The 18,672-nt window shown below is 47.6% G+C and overlaps 19 non-coding genes across 19 annotated transcripts; all 19 read left to right on the forward strand.

The window, feature by feature from the left end:
• The first annotated feature begins 310 nt into the window (after positions 1 to 310).
• Positions 311 to 383, forward strand: trnav-uac (transfer RNA valine (anticodon UAC)). The gene has a single exon. It is a non-coding gene; the product is annotated as a tRNA-Val (tRNA).
• A 383-nt stretch (positions 384 to 766) lies between these two features.
• On the forward strand, positions 767 to 839 carry trnav-uac (transfer RNA valine (anticodon UAC)). Its single transcript has one exon. It is a non-coding gene; the product is annotated as a tRNA-Val (tRNA).
• Positions 840 to 3,188: 2,349 nt separating this feature from the next.
• On the forward strand, positions 3,189 to 3,261 carry trnav-aac (transfer RNA valine (anticodon AAC)). The gene has a single exon. It is a non-coding gene; the product is annotated as a tRNA-Val (tRNA).
• A 383-nt stretch (positions 3,262 to 3,644) lies between these two features.
• trnav-uac (transfer RNA valine (anticodon UAC)) lies at positions 3,645 to 3,717 on the forward strand. Its single transcript has one exon. It is a non-coding gene; the product is annotated as a tRNA-Val (tRNA).
• A 495-nt stretch (positions 3,718 to 4,212) lies between these two features.
• trnav-aac (transfer RNA valine (anticodon AAC)) lies at positions 4,213 to 4,285 on the forward strand. Its single transcript has one exon. It is a non-coding gene; the product is annotated as a tRNA-Val (tRNA).
• A 382-nt stretch (positions 4,286 to 4,667) lies between these two features.
• Positions 4,668 to 4,740, forward strand: trnav-uac (transfer RNA valine (anticodon UAC)). Its single transcript has one exon. It is a non-coding gene; the product is annotated as a tRNA-Val (tRNA).
• A 505-nt stretch (positions 4,741 to 5,245) lies between these two features.
• On the forward strand, positions 5,246 to 5,318 carry trnav-aac (transfer RNA valine (anticodon AAC)). Its single transcript has one exon. It is a non-coding gene; the product is annotated as a tRNA-Val (tRNA).
• A 383-nt stretch (positions 5,319 to 5,701) lies between these two features.
• On the forward strand, positions 5,702 to 5,774 carry trnav-uac (transfer RNA valine (anticodon UAC)). Its single transcript has one exon. It is a non-coding gene; the product is annotated as a tRNA-Val (tRNA).
• A 953-nt stretch (positions 5,775 to 6,727) lies between these two features.
• trnav-uac (transfer RNA valine (anticodon UAC)) lies at positions 6,728 to 6,800 on the forward strand. The gene has a single exon. It is a non-coding gene; the product is annotated as a tRNA-Val (tRNA).
• Positions 6,801 to 7,295: 495 nt separating this feature from the next.
• On the forward strand, positions 7,296 to 7,368 carry trnav-aac (transfer RNA valine (anticodon AAC)). Its single transcript has one exon. It is a non-coding gene; the product is annotated as a tRNA-Val (tRNA).
• Positions 7,369 to 7,751: 383 nt separating this feature from the next.
• Positions 7,752 to 7,824, forward strand: trnav-uac (transfer RNA valine (anticodon UAC)). The gene has a single exon. It is a non-coding gene; the product is annotated as a tRNA-Val (tRNA).
• A 505-nt stretch (positions 7,825 to 8,329) lies between these two features.
• trnav-aac (transfer RNA valine (anticodon AAC)) lies at positions 8,330 to 8,402 on the forward strand. Its single transcript has one exon. It is a non-coding gene; the product is annotated as a tRNA-Val (tRNA).
• A 383-nt stretch (positions 8,403 to 8,785) lies between these two features.
• Positions 8,786 to 8,858, forward strand: trnav-uac (transfer RNA valine (anticodon UAC)). Its single transcript has one exon. It is a non-coding gene; the product is annotated as a tRNA-Val (tRNA).
• A 953-nt stretch (positions 8,859 to 9,811) lies between these two features.
• Positions 9,812 to 9,884, forward strand: trnav-uac (transfer RNA valine (anticodon UAC)). The gene has a single exon. It is a non-coding gene; the product is annotated as a tRNA-Val (tRNA).
• Positions 9,885 to 10,837: 953 nt separating this feature from the next.
• Positions 10,838 to 10,910, forward strand: trnav-uac (transfer RNA valine (anticodon UAC)). The gene has a single exon. It is a non-coding gene; the product is annotated as a tRNA-Val (tRNA).
• A 505-nt stretch (positions 10,911 to 11,415) lies between these two features.
• Positions 11,416 to 11,488, forward strand: trnav-aac (transfer RNA valine (anticodon AAC)). Its single transcript has one exon. It is a non-coding gene; the product is annotated as a tRNA-Val (tRNA).
• A 370-nt stretch (positions 11,489 to 11,858) lies between these two features.
• On the forward strand, positions 11,859 to 11,931 carry trnav-uac (transfer RNA valine (anticodon UAC)). Its single transcript has one exon. It is a non-coding gene; the product is annotated as a tRNA-Val (tRNA).
• Positions 11,932 to 12,430: 499 nt separating this feature from the next.
• Positions 12,431 to 12,503, forward strand: trnav-aac (transfer RNA valine (anticodon AAC)). The gene has a single exon. It is a non-coding gene; the product is annotated as a tRNA-Val (tRNA).
• Positions 12,504 to 12,873: 370 nt separating this feature from the next.
• Positions 12,874 to 12,946, forward strand: trnav-uac (transfer RNA valine (anticodon UAC)). Its single transcript has one exon. It is a non-coding gene; the product is annotated as a tRNA-Val (tRNA).
• Positions 12,947 to 18,672: the final 5,726 nt, after the last annotated feature.

An 18,672-nucleotide genomic window follows, 5' to 3' on the forward strand; every position in this document is an offset into this window, starting at 1 on the left:
TGAAATGTTTCCCTCTTCCAACATACCTGATTCAAATGAAGGGAGTCGTTATCTGTCTTTGCTGAGTTTGATAACGACTCATTAGTTTAAACCAGGTGTGTTAGAAGAGGAAAACATCTCAAGCATGCTGGCCTGAGGACAAGGGTTGAGAACCACTGCCTTAGACCATCTCAGTGCTTGCTGACTTGTTGATGAACCACATCAACTAGTTCATGAGCCAAAATGCCCATTTGACATTGTAAAGGTGTGTCCTCGTTTTGTGTGTGCGTGTGTGTGCGTGCAATGAGTTTCTGTTGTTTGCCTATAAGAAGTTTCCGTAGTGTAGTGGTTATCACGTTCGCCTTACACGCGAAAGGTCCCCGGTTCGAGACCGGGCGGAAACATGGTTCCTTTTATCAGCTTGCGATCATCTCGTAAATACTTGATGCATTATCGACAGTCATGAGTTCATTGGAGTTGGTTTGTCGTTCTTTGAAGCGGTAAGTTAGCTTCCCTGGTGCCACATGTTCGGTCGTTTCGCTGGCTTCTGTAGAGCTTGGCAAGGGTCCAATCAGGTCAAAAACATGCAGGGCAGGGAGGCCTGAGGTCCAGGATTGGGAAAGGTTGCTTTAGACAATCTCCTTTGTTGCTAGCTTGCTGAAGCAGGGTATCAACTAGTTCATGAGCCGAAATGCCCATGTTACGTTATAAATGTGTGTCCTTGTTCTGTTTCCTTGTTACTGTGTGTATGTGAGTGCACTGGGTTTCTGTCTCTCGGGTGTTGGCAGTTTCCGTAGTGTAGTGGTTATCACGTTCGCTTTACACGCGAAAGGTCCCCGGTTCGAGACCGGGCGGAAACTTCTGCTTCTCTCCTCAGTTTTCATTCAATTGCGATCCCCTCCAAAGTAGCTTGTGTCCCATGTCGTCCCAATGTCCCAAGAAGTCCCATGATTCATTGGAGTTGACATGTCGTTCTTTGAAATGGGAAGTCAGCTACCCTTGTGCCACTTGTGCGGATTCGCCTTTAAGCCATTCCGTTGTTTCCAACAGTGATTAGAATCCCGTTCGTAAACATTACAATGCATGTCATGGGCCAAGGACCTTTGTTACTTCTAAGACCTTTAGACCAGTCCATCGCCATCCTGGTCCCACCTGCCCTGCCCTGCCCCTGCATGTTTGAAATGTTTCCCTCTTCCAACATACCTGATTCAAATGAAGGGAGTCGTTATCTGTCTTTGCTGAGTTTGATAACGACTCATTAGTTTAAACCAGGGCCCCGTTCGTCGTAAGGGTTGAAGCTAAGTTAATCAATTGTCCCTTTAGCCCGTTAACATTAGCGAGATGAGTGAGAATAGCAAATATCGGTTCGTCAACGGCTGATCCGCATCCAAATCATGTGGTTAATTTCAATCAGGCTAAACTTATCAGGGAAATTGCACGTGCACGTCCTACTTCAAAAGGCAGGAAAGGTCGATCACCAAAACCGTGATTTTCTAACGGAATGATGGCGGAAAAAACGAAAGAGAGAGCGGTGATAGGCTATTCTCGCCATCCGAGCAAAACTATTATAATGAGTCACTATAAGACAATAAGCATACATTATCATGGCTAAGTCAAACACCGCCACCGCTGCCAGAGCAAGACAAGCAGCTTGGCAAAAAATTGCCAATAAGCTAAATGCGAAAGTTTTGAGGAAATGTATAGGCTCATTTTAAGTGCCTCATTACATTTACATTTACATTACATTTAGTCATTTAGCAGACGCTCTTATCCAGAGCGACTTACAGTAAGTACAGGGACATTCTCCCCGAGGCAAGTAGGGTGAAGTGCCTTGCCCAAGGACATAACGTCATCTGGCACGGCCGGGAATCGAACTGGCAACCTTCTGATTACAAGCCCGCTTCCCTAACCGCTCAGCCACCTGACTCCCATGACACCCTCTCATTACCCCAATCAATCAGATCACATTTCTTTAAATGTGCCTGCTGGTATAGGCTTAATGGACTATTAATAATCGAATGAGATCTTGCTAGCGAAAATAATGATCTCAACTCTTTCAGAATAAGTAGGCTAGATAAAAACAAGGCCAAAGAGTATCTAATTGATACGAATTCATAGACAATTATGAGGATATACTGCGCTTATATCATGTAGGCCTACTATACATGTGCATTTAGGCCTATGTGTAAATCCCTCTTTGATTTAATTGACTGGGAGATGGCCAGGGAATATGATGAATTGATTCATCAGCTGGTTAAGCGCCAAGTACACTTTTCTTACAGCAACGCATGCTGCGGCTTTACCAATGTTTTCTGCATCGCCTATACTGTATAAAAATGTAGCCTATAGCCTACCTGACGCAAAAAACCTCAAGGCTATGCAGTCTGAAGAACAGTTAAAGTTTCAAGTAGCTTTATTGTCAATTTCTTCACATGTCAAGACATAAAAAGGAATCGATATGACGTTTCCCACTCTCCCACAGTGAAACATATAAAAAGCACAGGCACAACAGATAAGACAAGACATTTCGTAAAACATAGCGTTACATATTCACATACAGCAGCATAAGCTCATAATAAAGCATAAAGCTTGCTGCGGCGTGTGATATTTGCAATGTACGGCAATGTAGAAGGTCTTGCAAATAAATGAGTTCTTGTCGGCTGAATCGATATCGCTCAAACAAGAACTCATCCGTGTGAAATAAACGATCTTGGCAATCGCGAAGAACACTATTGGTATGGAAAGCTAATCGAACTAAAATATAGCTCCTTGGTCAACTGGGTCTCTCAAAAAGGGAGCTGCCATGTTATTTTCCGGGGGTGTGGCAAGCTTATCCAGCTACACTTACGTTAGCCTGCTCTGGAGCAGGTTAGTGCTAATTGATATGTTACTATGGTGATTTATCGAAAGTTGCTTCCACGAACCAAAAAGAGGGGCGTTTTTTATCTTAGCCTGAAAATTAGCTCGCTAAACTGCTTAGCGAGCTACGACGAATACCCCCCAGGTGTGTTAGAAGAGGAAAACATCTCAAGCATGCTGGCCTGAGGACAAGGGTTGAGAACCACTGCCTTAGACCATCTCAGTGCTTGCTGACTTGTTGATGAACCACATCAACTAGTTCATGAGCCAAAATGCCCATTTGACATTGTAAAGGTGTGTCCTCGTTTTGTGTGTGCGTGCACTGAGTTTCTGTTGTTTGCCTATAAGAAGTTTCCGTAGTGTAGTGGTTATCACGTTCGCCTAACACGCGAAAGGTCCCCGGTTCGAGACCGGGCGGAAACATGGTTCCTTTTATCAGCTTGCGATCATCTCGTAAATACTTGATGCATTATCGACAGTCATGAGTTCGTTGGAGTTGGTTTGTCGTTCTTTGAAGCGGTAAGTTAGCTTCCCTGGTGCCACATGTTCGGTCGTTTCGCTGGCTTCTGTAGAGCTTGGCAAGGGTCCAATCAGGTCAAAAACATGCAGGGCAGGGAGGCCTGAGGTCCAGGATTGGGAAAGGTTGCTTTAGACAATCTCCTTTGTTGCTAGCTTGCTGAAGCAGGGTATCAACTAGTTCATGAGCCGAAATGCCCATGTTACGTTATAAATGTGTGTCCTTGTTCTGTTTCCTTGTTACTGTGTGTTTGTGAGTGCACTGGGTTTCTGTCTCTCGGGTGTTGGCAGTTTCCGTAGTGTAGTGGTTATCACGTTCGCTTTACACGCGAAAGGTCCCCGGTTCGAGACCGGGCGGAAACTTCCGCTTCTCTCCTCAGTTTTCATTCAATTGCGATCCCCTCCAAAGTAGCTTGTGTCCCATGTCGTCCCAATGTCCCAAGAAGTCCCATGATTCATTGGAGTTGACATGTCACGGGCCAAGGACCTTTGTTACTTCTAAGACCTTTAGACCAGTCGTTCGCCATCCTGGTCCCACCTGCCCTGCCCCTGCATGTTTGAAATGTTTCCCTCTTCCAACATACCTGATTCAAATGAAGGGAGTCGTTATCTGTCTTTGCTGAGTTTGATAACGACTCATTAGTTTAAACCAGGTGTGTTAGAAGAGGAAAACATCTCAAGCATGCTGGCCTGAGGACAAGGGTTGAGAACCACTGCCTTAGACCATCTCAGTGCTTGCTGACTTGTTGATGAACCACATCAACTAGTTCATGAGCCAAAATGCCCATTTGACATTGTAAAGGTGTGTCCTCGTTTTGTGTGTGCGTGCACTGAGTTTCTGTTGTTTGCCTATAAGAAGTTTCCATAGTGTAGTGGTTATCACGTTCGCCTAACACGCGAAAGGTCCCCGGTTCGAGACCGGGCGGAAACATGGTTCCTTTTATCAGCTTGCGATCATCTCGTAAATACTTGATGCATTATCGACAGTCATGAGTTCATTGGAGTTGGTTTGTCGTTCTTTGAACCTTAAGTTAGCTTCCCTGGTGCCACATGTTTGGTCGTTTCGCTGGCTTCTGTAGAGCTTGGCAAGGGTCCAATCAGGTCAAAAACATGCAGGGCAGGGAGGCCTGAGGTCCAGGATTGGGAAAGGTTGCTTTAGACAATCTCCTTTGTTGCTAGCTTGCTGAAGCAGGGTATCAACTAGTTCATGAGCCGAAATGCCCATGTTACGTTATAAATGTGTGTCCTTGTTCTGTTTCCTTGTTACTGTGTGTTTGTGAGTGCACTGGGTTTCTGTCTCTCGGGTGTTGGCAGTTTCCGTAGTGTAGTGGTTATCACGTTCGCTTTACACGCGAAAGGTCCCCGGTTCGAGACCGGGCGGAAACTTCCGCTTCTCTCCTCAGTTTTCATTCAATTGCGATCCCCTCCAAAGTAGCTTGTGTCCCATGTCGTCCCAATGTCCCAAGAAGTCCCATGATTCATTGGAGTTGACATGTCACGGGCCAAGGACCTTTGTTACTTCTAAGACCTTTAGACCAGTCGTTCGCCATCCTGGTCCCACCTGCCCTGCCCCTGCATGTTTGAAATGTTTCCCTCTTCCAACATACCTGATTCAAATGAAGGGAGTCGTTATCTGTCTTTGCTGAGTTTGATAACGACTCATTAGTTTAAACCAGGTGTGTCAGAAGAGGAAAACATCTCAAGCATGCTGGCCTGAGGACAAGGGTTGAGAACCACTGCCTTAGACCATCTCAGTGCTTGCTGACTTGTTGATGAACCACATCAACTAGTTCATGAGCCAAAATGCCCATTTGACATTGTAAAGGTGTGTCCTCGTTTTGTGTGTGCGTGTGTGTGCGTGCACTGAGTTTATGTTGTTTGCCTATAAGAAGTTTCCGTAGTGTAGTGGTTATCACGTTCGCCTAACACGCGAAAGGTCCCCGGTTCAAGACCGGGCGGCAACATGGTTCCTTTTATCAGCTTGCGATCATCTCGTAAATACTTGATGCATTATCGACAGTCATGAGTTCATTGGAGTTGGTTTGTCGTTCTTTGAAGCGGTAAGTTAGCTTCCCTGGTGCCACATGTTCGGTCGTTTCGCTGGCTTCTGTAGAGCTTGGCAAGGGTCCAATCAGGTCAAAAACATGCAGGGCAGGGAGGCTTGAGGTCCAGGATTGGGAAAGGTTGCTTTAGACAATCTCCTTTGTTGCTAGCTTGCTGAAGCAGGGTATCAACTAGTTCATGAGCCGAAATGCCCATGTTACGTTATAAATGTGTGTCCTTGTTCTGTTTCCTTGTTACTGTGTGTTTGTGAGTGCACTGGGTTTCTGTCTCTCGGGTGTTGGCAGTTTCCGTAGTGTAGTGGTTATCACGTTCGCTTTACACGCGAAAGGTCCCCGGTTCGAGACCGGGCGGAAACTTCCGCTTCTCTCCTCAGTTTTCATTCAATTGCGATCCCCTCCAAAGTAGCTTGTGTCCCATGTCGTCCCAAGAAGTCCCATGATTCATTGGAGTTGACATGTCACGGGCCAAAGACCTTTGTTACTTCTAAGACCTTTAGACCAGTCGTTCGCCATCCTGGTCCCACCTGCCCTGCCCCTGCATGTTTGAAATGTTTCCCTCTTCCAACATACCTGATTCAAATGAAGGGAGTCGTTATCTGTCTTTGCTGAGTTTGATAACGACTCATTAGTTTATACCAGGTGTGTCAGAAGAGGAAAACATCTCAAGCATGCTGGCCTGAGGACAAGGGTTGAGAACCACTGCCTTAGACCATCTCAGTGCTTGCTGACTTGTTGATGAACCACATCAACTAGTTCATGAGCCAAAATGCCCATTTGACATTGTAAAGGTGTGTCCTCATTTTGTGTGTGCGTGTGTGTGCGTGCACTGAGTTTCTGTTGTTTGCCTATAAGAAGTTTCCTTAGTGTAGTGGTTATCACGTTCGCCTAACACGCGAAAGGTCCCGGGTTAGAGACCGGGCGGAAATATGGTTCCCTTTATCAGCTTGCGATCATCTCGTAAATACTTGATGCATTATCGACAGTCATGAGTTCATTGGAGTTGGTTTGTCGTTCTTTGAAGCGGTAAGTTAGCTTCCCTGGTGCCACATGTTCGGTCGTTTCGCTGGCTTCTGTAGAGCTTGGCAAGGGTCCAATCAGGTCAAAAACATGCAGGGCAGGGAGGCTTGAGGTCCAGGATTGGGAAAGGTTGCTTTAGACAATCTCCTTTGTTGCTAGCTTGCTGAAGCAGGGTATCAACTAGTTCATGAGCCGAAATGCCCATGTTACGTTATAAATGTGTGTCCTTGTTCTGTTTCCTTGTTACTGTGTGTTTGTGAGTGCACTGGGTTTCTGTCTCTCGGGTGTTGGCAGTTTCCGTAGTGTAGTGGTTATCACGTTCGCTTTACACGCGAAAGGTCCCCGGTTCGAGACCGGGCGGAAACTTCTGCTTCTCTCCTCAGTTTTCATTCAATTGCGATCCCCTCCAAAGTAGCTTGTGTCCCATGTCGTCCCAATGTCCCAAGAAGTCCCATGATTCATTGGAGTTGACATGTCACGGGCCAAGGACCTTTGTTACTTCTAAGACCTTTAGACCAGTCGTTCGCCATCCTGGTCCCACCTGCCCTGCCCCTGCATGTTTGAAATGTTTCCCTCTTCCAACATACCTGACTCAAATGAAGGGAGTCGTTATCTGTCTTTGCTGAGTTTGATAACGACTCATTAGTTTAAACCAGGTGTGTCAGAAGAGGAAAACATCTCAAGCATGCTGGCCTGAGGACAAGGGTTGAGAACCACTGCCTTAGACCATCTCAGTGCTTGCTGACTTGTTGATGAACCACATCAACTAGTTCATGAGCCAAAATGCCCATTTGACATTGTAAAGGTGTGTCCTCGTTTTGTGTGTGCGTGCACTGAGTTTCTGTTGTTTGCCTATAAGAAGTTTCCGTAGTGTAGTGGTTATCACGTTCGCCTAACACGCGAAAGGTCCCCGGTTCGAGACCGGGCGGAAACATGGTTCCTTTTATCAGCTTGCGATCATCTCGTAAATACTTGATGCATTATCGACAGTCATGAGTTCATTGGAGTTGGTTTGTCGTTCTTTGAAGCGGTAAGTTAGCTTCCCTGGTGCCACATGTTCGGTCGTTTCGCTGGCTTCTGTAGAGCTTGGCAAGGGTCCAATCAGGTCAAAAACATGCAGGGCAGGGAGGCCTGAGGTCCAGGATTGGGAAAGGTTGCTTTAGACAATCTCCTTTGTTGCTAGCTTGCTGAAGCAGGGTATCAACTAGTTCATGAGCCGAAATGCCCATGTTACGTTATAAATGTGTGTCCTTGTTCTGTTTCCTTGTTACTGTGTGTTTGTGAGTGCACTGGGTTTCTGTCTCTCGGGTGTTGGCAGTTTCCGTAGTGTAGTGGTTATCACGTTCGCTTTACACGCGAAAGGTCCCCGGTTCGAGACCGGGCGGAAACTTCCGCTTCTCTCCTCAGTTTTCATTCAATTGCGATCCCCTCCAAAGTAGCTTGTGTCCCATGTCGTCCCAATGTCCCAAGAAGTCCCATGATTCATTGGAGTTGACATGTCACGGGCCAAGGACCTTTGTTACTTCTAAGACCTTTAGACCAGTCGTTCGCCATCCTGGTCCCACCTGCCCTGCCCCTGCATGTTTGAAATGTTTCCCTCTTCCAACATACCTGATTCAAATGAAGGGAGTCGTTATCTGTCTTTGCTGAGTTTGATAACGACTCATTAGTTTAAACCAGGTGTGTCAGAAGAGGAAAACATCTCAAGCATGCTGGCCTGAGGACAAGGGTTGAGAACCACTGCCTTAGACCATCTCAGTGCTTGCTGACTTGTTGATGAACCACATCAACTAGTTCATGAGCCAAAATGCCCATTTGACATTGTAAAGGTGTGTCCTCGTTTTGTGTGTGCGTGTGTGTGCGTGCACTGAGTTTATGTTGTTTGCCTATAAGAAGTTTCCGTAGTGTAGTGGTTATCACGTTCGCCTAACACGCGAAAGGTCCCCGGTTCAAGACCGGGCGGCAACATGGTTCCTTTTATCAGCTTGCGATCATCTCGTAAATACTTGATGCATTATCGACAGTCATGAGTTCATTGGAGTTGGTTTGTCGTTCTTTGAAGCGGTAAGTTAGCTTCCCTGGTGCCACATGTTCGGTCGTTTCGCTGGCTTCTGTAGAGCTTGGCAAGGGTCCAATCAGGTCAAAAACATGCAGGGCAGGGAGGCTTGAGGTCCAGGATTGGGAAAGGTTGCTTTAGACAATCTCCTTTGTTGCTAGCTTGCTGAAGCAGGGTATCAACTAGTTCATGAGCCGAAATGCCCATGTTACGTTATAAATGTGTGTCCTTGTTCTGTTTCCTTGTTACTGTGTGTTTGTGAGTGCACTGGGTTTCTGTCTCTCGGGTGTTGGCAGTTTCCGTAGTGTAGTGGTTATCACGTTCGCTTTACACGCGAAAGGTCCCCGGTTCGAGACCGGGCGGAAACTTCCGCTTCTCTCCTCAGTTTTCATTCAATTGCGATCCCCTCCAAAGTAGCTTGTGTCCCATGTCGTCCCAAGAAGTCCCATGATTCATTGGAGTTGACATGTCACGGGCCAAAGACCTTTGTTACTTCTAAGACCTTTAGACCAGTCGTTCGCCATCCTGGTCCCACCTGCCCTGCCCCTGCATGTTTGAAATGTTTCCCTCTTCCAACATACCTGATTCAAATGAAGGGAGTCGTTATCTGTCTTTGCTGAGTTTGATAACGACTCATTAGTTTATACCAGGTGTGTCAGAAGAGGAAAACATCTCAAGCATGCTGGCCTGAGGACAAGGGTTGAGAACCACTGCCTTAGACCATCTCAGTGCTTGCTGACTTGTTGATGAACCACATCAACTAGTTCATGAGCCAAAATGCCCATTTGACATTGTAAAGGTGTGTCCTCATTTTGTGTGTGCGTGTGTGTGCGTGCACTGAGTTTCTGTTGTTTGCCTATAAGAAGTTTCCTTAGTGTAGTGGTTATCACGTTCGCCTAACACGCGAAAGGTCCCGGGTTAGAGACCGGGCGGAAATATGGTTCCCTTTATCAGCTTGCGATCATCTCGTAAATACTTGATGCATTATCGACAGTCATGAGTTCATTGGAGTTGGTTTGTCGTTCTTTGAAGCGGTAAGTTAGCTTCCCTGGTGCCACATGTTCGGTCGTTTCGCTGGCTTCTGTAGAGCTTGGCAAGGGTCCAATCAGGTCAAAAACATGCAGGGCAGGGAGGCTTGAGGTCCAGGATTGGGAAAGGTTGCTTTAGACAATCTCCTTTGTTGCTAGCTTGCTGAAGCAGGGTATCAACTAGTTCATGAGCCGAAATGCCCATGTTACGTTATAAATGTGTGTCCTTGTTCTGTTTCCTTGTTACTGTGTGTTTGTGAGTGCACTGGGTTTCTGTCTCTCGGGTGTTGGCAGTTTCCGTAGTGTAGTGGTTATCACGTTCGCTTTACACGCGAAAGATCCCCGGTTCGAGACCGGGCGGAAACTTCCGCTTCTCTCCTCAGTTTTCATTCAATTGCGATCCCCTCCAAAGTAGCTTGTGTCCCATGTCGTCCCAAGAAGTCCCATGATTCATTGGAGTTGACATGTCACGGGCCAAAGACCTTTGTTACTTCTAAGACCTTTAGACCAGTCGTTCGCCATCCTGGTCCCACCTGCCCTGCCCCTGCATGTTTGAAATGTTTCCCTCTTCCAACATACCTGATTCAAATGAAGGGAGTCGTTATCTGTCTTTGCTGAGTTTGATAACGACTCATTAGTTTATACCAGGTGTGTCAGAAGAGGAAAACATCTCAAGCATGCTGGCCTGAGGACAAGGGTTGAGAACCACTGCCTTAGACCATCTCAGTGCTTGCTGACTTGTTGATGAACCACATCAACTAGTTCATGAGCCAAAATGCCCATTTGACATTGTAAAGGTGTGTCCTCGTTTTGTGTGTGCGTGTGTGTGCGTGCACTGAGTTTCTGTTGTTTGCCTATAAGAAGTTTCCTTAGTGTAGTGGTTATCACGTTCGCCTAACACGCGAAAGGTCCCGGGTTAGAGACCGGGCGGAAATATGGTTCCCTTTATCAGCTTGCGATCATCTCGTAAATACTTGATGCATTATCGACAGTCATGAGTTCATTGGAGTTGGTTTGTCGTTCTTTGAAGCGGTAAGTTAGCTTCCCTGGTGCCACATGTTCGGTCGTTTCGCTGGCTTCTGTAGAGCTTGGCAAGGGTCCAATCAGGTCAAAAACATGCAGGGCAGGGAGGCTTGAGGTCCAGGATTGGGAAAGGTTGCTTTAGACAATCTCCTTTGTTGCTAGCTTGCTGAAGCAGGGTATCAACTAGTTCATGAGCCGAAATGCCCATGTTACGTTATAAATGTGTGTCCTTGTTCTGTTTCCTTGTTACTGTGTGTTTGTGAGTGCACTGGGTTTCTGTCTCTCGGGTGTTGGCAGTTTCCGTAGTGTAGTGGTTATCACGTTCGCTTTACACGCGAAAGGTCCCCGGTTCGAGACCGGGCGGAAACTTCCGCTTCTCTCCTCAGTTTTCATTCAATTGCGATCCCCTCCAAAGTAGCTTGTGTCCCATGTCGTCCCAATGTCCCAAGAAGTCCCATGATTCATTGGAGTTGACATGTCACGGGCCAAGGGCCTTTGTTACTTCTAAGACCTTTAGACCAGTCGTTCGCCATCCTGGTCCCACCTGCCCTGCCCCTGCATGTTTGAAATGTTTCCCTCTTCCAACATACCTGATTCAAATGAAGGGAGTCGTTATCTGTCTTTGCTGAGTTTGATAACGACTCATTAGTTTAAACCAGGTGTGTCAGAAGAGGAAAACATCTCAAGCATGCTGGCCTGAGGACAAGGGTTGAGAACCACTGCCTTAGACCATCTCAGTGCTTGCTGACTTGTTGATGAACCACATCAACTAGTTCATGAGCCAAAATGCCCATTTGACATTGTAAAGGTGTGTCCTCGTTTTGTGTGTGCGTGTGTGTGCGTGCACTGAGTTTCTGTTGTTTGCCTATAAGAAGTTTCCGTAGTGTAGTGGTTATCACGTTCGCCTAACACGCGAAAGGTCCCCGGTTCGAGACCGGGCGGAAACATGGTTCCTTTTATCAGCTTGCGATCATCTCGTAAATACTTGATGCATTATCGACAGTCATGAGTTCATTGGAGTTGGTTTGTCGTTCTTTGAAGCGGTAAGTTAGCTTCCCTGGTGCCACATGTTCGGTCGTTTCGCTGGCTTCTGTAGAGCTTGGCAAGGGTCCAATCAGGTCAAAAACATGCAGGGCAGGGAGGCCTGAGGTCCAGGATTGGGAAAGGTTGCTTTAGACAATCTCCTTTGTTGCTAGCTTGCTGAAGCAGGGTATCAACTAGTTCATGAGCCGAAATGCCCATGTTACGTTATAAATGTGTGTCCTTGTTACTGTGTGTTTGTGAGTGCACTGGGTTTCTGTCTCTCGGGTGTTGGCAGTTTCCGTAGTGTAGTGGTTATCACGTTCGCTTTACACGCGAAAGGTCCCCGGTTCGAGACCGGGCGGAAACTTCCGCTTCTCTCCTCAGTTTTCATTCAATTGCGATCCCCTCCAAAGTAGCTTGTGTCCCATGTCGTCCCAATGTCCCAAGAAGTCCCATGATTCATTGGAGTTGACATGTCACGGGCCAAGGACCTTTGTTACTTCTAAGACCTTTAGACCAGTCGTTCGCCATCCTGGTCCCACCTGCCCTGCCCCTGCATGTTTGAAATGTTTCCCTCTTCCAACATACCTGATTCAAATGAAGGGAGTCGTTATCTGTCTTTGCTGAGTTTGATAACGACTCATTAGTTTAAACCAGGTGTGTCAGAAGAGGAAAACATCTCAAGCATGCTGGCCTGAGGACAAGGGTTGAGAACCACTGCCTTAGACCATCTCAGTGCTTGCTGACTTGTTGATGAACCACATCAACTAGTTCATGAGCCAAAATGCCCATTTGACATTGTAAAGGTGTGTCCTCGTTTTGTGTGTGTGTGCGTGCACTGAGTTTCTGTTGTTTGCCTATAAGAAGTTTCCGTAGTGTAGTGGTTATCACGTTCGCCTAACACGCGAAAGGTCCCCGGTTCGAGACCGGGCGGAAACATGGTTCCTTTTATCAGCTTGCGATCATCTCGTAAATACTTGATGCATTATCGACAGTCATGAGTTCATTGGAGTTGGTTTGTCGTTCTTTGAAGCGGTAAGTTAGCTTCCCTGGTGCCACATGTTCGGTCGTTTCGCTGGCTTCTGTAGAGCTTGGCAAGGGTCCAATCAGGTCAAAAACATGCAGGGCAGGGAGGCCTGAGGTCCAGGATTGGGAAAGGTTGCTTTAGACAATCTCCTTTGTTGCTAGCTTGCTGAAGCAGGGTATCAACTAGTTCATGAGCCGAAATGCCCATGTTACGTTATAAATGTGTGTCCTTGTTACTGTGTGTTTGTGAGTGCACTGGGTTTCTGTCTCTCGGGTGTTGGCGGTTTCCGTAGTGTAGTGGTTATCACGTTCGCTTTACACGCGAAAGGTCCCCGGTTCGAGACCGGGCGGAAACTTCCGCTTCTCTCCTCAGTTTTCATTCAATTGCGATCCCCTCCAAAGTAGCATGTGTCCCATGTCGTCCCAATGTCCCAAGAAGTCCTATGATTCATTGGAGTTGACATGTCACGGGCCAAGGACCTTTGTTACTTCTAAGACCTTTAGACCAGTCGTTCGCCATCCTGGTCCCACCTGCCCTGCCCCTGCATGTTTGAAATGTTTCCCTCTTCCAACATACCTGATTCAAATGAAGGGAGTCGTTATCTGTCTTTGCTGAGTTTGATAACGACTCATTAGTTTAAACCAGGTGTGTCAGAAGAGGAAAACATCTCAAGCATGCTGGCCTGAGGACAAGGGTTGAGAACCACTGCCTTAGACCATCTCAGTGCTTGCTGACTTGTTGATGAACCACATCAACTAGTTCATGAGCCAAAATGCCCATTTGACATTGTAAAGGTGTGTCCTCGTTTTGTGTGTGTGTGCGTGCACTGAGTTTCTGTTGTTTGCCTATAAGAAGTTTCCGTAGTGTAGTGGTTATCACGTTCGCCTAACACGCGAAAGGTCCCCGGTTCGAGACTAAAGAATGTATAATACATTACAACACATATTTTAGAACTGTAATCACCAGCTGCATATCAGGCACGACACTAACTATGATCCCAGTTATTAATATGTGTGGCATTTTAATCACTGAATGCATCACGGGCACTGTGCACGAGTGAATATAACAACAGGATTTATGAAGGAGGCATGTCTTAAAGAATATATTGTGCTTATTAAAGTTATGCATTGTGCTTATTAAAGTTATGAACTTAGAAGTGTGCCCAGGCTTAAACATTGGGTCTCACACTGAGTGTGGGAAGCAGGCTGTTCTTTGTGTCTCTATCTCTTCATTTTCAGAAACAACCTTGAAACCGGGTGGAGACGGCACCCGAGCAGGTGGGACGCGGAGGCAAGAACAACTCCCTGATGCACGAGAGAACAAGCTCAACCCTTTTTTGATACTTGTGTTTTCAATTCCATTGTATATGATATGCTGGGGCAGGGAAAGATAGCCAGTTGGACTTCGTGAACCAGCCCAAACTCTGTTGCGGGTAGGGAAACGTAGACAGCCCCAGAGCTCTGTACTTGTTGATTTCCAACTGCTGCATTAAAGCTGAGATTATCGGACCTCTGTGACTCCAGACCACTCTTTCTAGAACACAGATTTGTGTCATAGAATACCATCATTACTTATTGGAATAGACACAAAGATTTTGAATCCTTCAACTGGTGACCCCGACGCTGAAAAGAGGGAGTCCAGAGGGTTCCGGCCCGACCGACGGATCGGGGGAGAGACCCATACACCGGTGCGAGGAGACAGACGTAATCGTCAGAGGCCTCAACATAAAAAAAGGTAAGCAGACACCTGTTAATTCAAAGTACTGCTATTCGGAACTGAGAACCAAATTTAGACGATTACTATGTTTCATCGTACCTAGTCAAACCAACAGTGGTGGGAAATCAACCGTTTTTGTGTTTTGTCTTGTCCAAGGGGAGGTTAGAGTCCTCTCCAGGGGTTAGAGTCCCTAAATTCGTTGTCTTGTCCAAGGGGAGGTTAGAGTCCTCTCCAGGGGTTAGAGTCCCTAAACTCGTTGTCTTGTCCAAGGGGAGGTTAGAGTCCTCTCCAGGGGTTAGAGTCCCTAAACTCGTTGTCTTGTCCAAGGGGAGGTTAGAGTCCTCTCCAGGGGTTAGAGTCCCTAAATTCGTTGTCTTGTCCAAGGGGAGGTTAGAGTCCTCTCCAGGGGTTAGAGTCCCTAAACTCGTTGTCTTGTCCAAGGGGAGGTTAGAGTCCTCTCCAGGGGTTAGAGTCCCTAAACTCGTTGTCTTGTCCAAGGGGAGGTTAGAGTCCTCTCCAGGGGTTAGAGTCCCTAAATTCGTTGTCTTGTCCAAGGGGAGGTTAGAGTCCTCTCCAGGGGTTAGAGTCCCTAAACTCGTTGTCTTGTCCAAGGGGAGGTTAGAGTCCTCTCCAGGGGTTAGAGTCCCTAAACTCGTTGTCTTGTCCAAGGGGAGGTTAGAGTCCTCTCCAGGGGTTAGAGTCCCTAAACTCGTTGTCTTGTCCAAGGGGAGGTTAGAGTCCTCTCCAGGGGTTAGAGTCCCTAAATTCGTTGTCTTGTCCAAGGGGAGGTTAGAGTCCTCTCCAGGGGTTAGAGTCCCTAAACTCGTTGTCCTTGTCCAAGGGGAGGTTAGAGTCCTCTCCAGGGGTTAGAGTCCCTTAACTCGTTGTCTTGTCCAAGGGGAGGTTAGAGTCCTCTCCAGGGGTTAGAGTCCCTAAATTCGTTGTCTTGTCCAAGGGGAGGTTAGAGTCCTCTCCAGGGGTTAGAGTCCCTAAACTCGTTGTCTTGTCCAAGGGGAGGTTAGAGTCCTCTCCAGGGGTTAGAGTCCCTAAATTCGTTGTCTTGTCCAAGGGGAGGTTAGAGTCCTCTCCAGGGGTTAGAGTCCCTAAATTCGTTGTCTTGTCCAAGGGGAGGTTAGAGTCCTCTCCAGGGGTTAGAGTCCCTAAACTCGTTGTCTTGTCCAAGGGGAGGTTAGAGTCCTCTCCAGGGGTTAGAGTCCCTAAACTCGTTGTCTTGTCCAAGGGGAGGTTAGAGTCCTCTCCAGGGGTTAGAGTCCCTAAACTCGTTGTCTTGTCCAAGGGGAGGTTAGAGTCCTCTCCAGGGGTTAGAGTCCCTAAATTCGTTGTCTTTGTCCAGAGGGAGGTTAGAGTCCTCTCCAAGGGTTAGAATCTCTGAATACTGTCTATTTGTGTGGAGTCAGATTGAGTGTAATAAAAATAGAGAGGAGTGTGGTGTGTCTTTTCTTTGTCCTCTCCGGTACAAGAGGGTTACAGAATTGAATTGATGTGAAAAAGTAATAATTGTGTGGAGTCGGGTTGAGTTGAACGGTATTTTAAACAGATCTGTCGTTCTTTAAAAAATAAAATAAAAATAAAAGATCCACTAGGTGTCCTCCAAGGACCATAATTGTCTTCAGTGCAAAATCTAACAAGTTGTCAAATTGTTAAATCACTCACTTTTATCAATCTCGTGCTTTCTTCTTTTACCAAGGGTATACATAAATTAGAGGAAATGTCAGATAAACGTCAAACCCTTTGTTTCCAATATGACATAGCGGTCGCTCAAATAATAAGTGGCACGGAGAAAGATAAACGTAAACAAGTACGTGCCGAGTATGACGAGTTCTGGAAACGACATTTGATACTAAATAACTGGGATGAAGGGGACCGTATGTGCTTAAAACGGATAATGATTGAAAGTGAGGCAGCGGCCATAAAAGCAAAGAAAGCACTCGGAACATGCCCGAGTGGTATTTTCAAAAAAGGAAAATGGAAAAAAGAATGTGATGAATGGGAGAATGGCAGGCGACTGTGTCATAATTTGGGTGTAGCCATATCTTCCGTAAATTATAATTACGAGGGAAACAAATGTCGCGAAGATGAGGTTAAAACAGTCCCCATAGAATTACCACCGGCTCCGTACGCCCCTAGACTGTACCCTTCACTTCCAAAAAAAGCCACCGCCCCACCTCCGTACTCGCATCAAATGCCGGTGTATAGAGTCCACAGCGGTCAGTTAGATATGGAGGAAGTGGCAGATGCGGGAACCGAAAGTTTGGGGGCAGCAAGTGTACGTTCCAGCTCACCACTCGTTGGCCGTAGGACAGGGTCACTGGACCGTGCCGGCCCCTCGCATCACAGCCCTGCGGAGGATGCCTTCTGTAAACGCGCTCGCAGAAACCACGACATCGGCGGCTCGTTTTCAAATTTAGCTGAATTAACGGAGATCAGTGCTCGTAGACGTAGGGAGGAAATACAAATTAGAGAGGACCTGATGGCAATGGAAAAAACTTATTCAGAGGGAAAGGCACGAGACAGGTTTTTTGAGAGGGCGGGGATGGAAGGAGAAAACCAGGCGAGGGAGGGGGATGTGAGCACGACACCGACTACTTACGGCGCTACAATGTCAGGCTCGATTACCTTGGCTGACCTAAAACCCATACCCACAGAACACACCCCCGGCGACATGACGAGACATACGAGATCGGGGGCACAATATACTGGGAGGCAATTTCCCTTAATGGCAGCACCAGGCGGAGGCATGCGCTACAAACCATGGGCGTTTCAGGACACATCAAACATAGCTGAGGCAATGCCTCCAACAGAGGAAGGGGGGCGGAAGTGGATGCGCAAACTAGCCCAATTAACTCAGGGGATGACGCTCGCGGTGGGAGATTGGAGACAGCTCATGGGCAGACAGACCACGGGGTGGGATTTGGAACAGATTGAACGAGCCGCTGATATAACTAACACCGCAGACCAAACCCCATTCAATCAGGTGTCAGCCTGTGTGGGAGATGCTATGGATCTCAAATGGCCCCAACCAGTCACCGCACTGCACACCATCTTATTCAAATTCGACCCAGATACCAGTCCGTTTAAATTCCTGTCCGAGTGCAAGGAAGAGTGGACCCAAGCCACTGGCGTACATCCAGATAGGGACCCCTCACACACACAGGTCTATCGAGCGGCGGTTTTGGCAGGTTGCCCAGACAAGGTTAAAGCGCGTATGATTGAAAACCCGGATATGGCAGGAGCCCGCCCGGCCATATGGGAAAACCACCTGGTACATCACCTAAAACAATCTAAAACTATAGCGGACAAAAAAAGGGAGCGGGTAAGGACATAGAGGTCCAGCTCCTCAAACTCCAACTAGAGGAGGCACGTAAAGCAGCGGGCCAGGCGTCGAAAAACAAACGCTCAGATGGTAATCAGATGGTGCAGCAACATCCGGCGGTAGTGACAGGTCCTCCCATGCTCCCGGCAGATAATTTATATCCTTTAGATCATCCACAGACATATTCAGCAGTGGTAGGTGCTATGTCTCAGCCCCACCCAGGTTACCAGCAGGGGCCCTGGGGACCCCCTGGTGGACAGTGGCAGGACAGGGGTCGGGGTAGAGCAAGGGGAAGGGGTGGACCGGGGAGATCCATGGGATGCTTTGTCTGCGGACAGATGGACCACTGGCTGCGTGACTGTCCAAACGGTGGTCAGGGACAGTCTCAAATGGGGGGTCAGGCTCCTCCCGGATATGGGCGAGGGCAGCGAGGTCTTCATCAAGCACCTTTTGCCGGAGCCGCTCCACAGGGAGGGTTCAGAGGCGGTAGAGGGGGTCCACCTCGGGGGCAGTACCCGGTCAGGTGTCCAGATGACCACTGGATCCCGGGTGAGGGCTATCCTGATGCATGAGGGGGCCCGAAGAGCCCTAACGAGCAGGGGCTGGCAGACCCCCTGCTCTCCGTAACTGTGGGTGGAGACTCTCTGTCATTTCTAGTGGACACTGGCGCACGATACTCCACATTGTCCAAGCCAGTGCCCAGGAACTTGGTCTCAACCGCGACAGTGGAACTTATGGGTTTTTCTGGGACTCCTCAACGCCTGCCTCTCACTAAGCCGCTACCTATCAAGGTGGCTAATCAAACATTGTTACACTCTTTTGTCCAGTCACCGGCATGTCCAGTCAATCTCCTGGGTCGAGATATTCTGACTTTGGTGGGGGCTTCAATACTCTGTTCTGCGGATGGGGTCAGAGTGACATTTCCGAATGGACACACGGTCAATTGCTCCGTTGATGGGTTGACGTCGGCCTCTCAGATGTTACTTACCTCCCACCGTGAGGAAACGCCCGCTGACATTTACTGGGGTGCT

Source organism: Osmerus mordax, chromosome 1, assembly GCF_038355195.1.
Source record: "Osmerus mordax isolate fOsmMor3 chromosome 1, fOsmMor3.pri, whole genome shotgun sequence".
Taxonomy (NCBI): Eukaryota; Metazoa; Chordata; class Actinopteri; order Osmeriformes; family Osmeridae; genus Osmerus; species Osmerus mordax.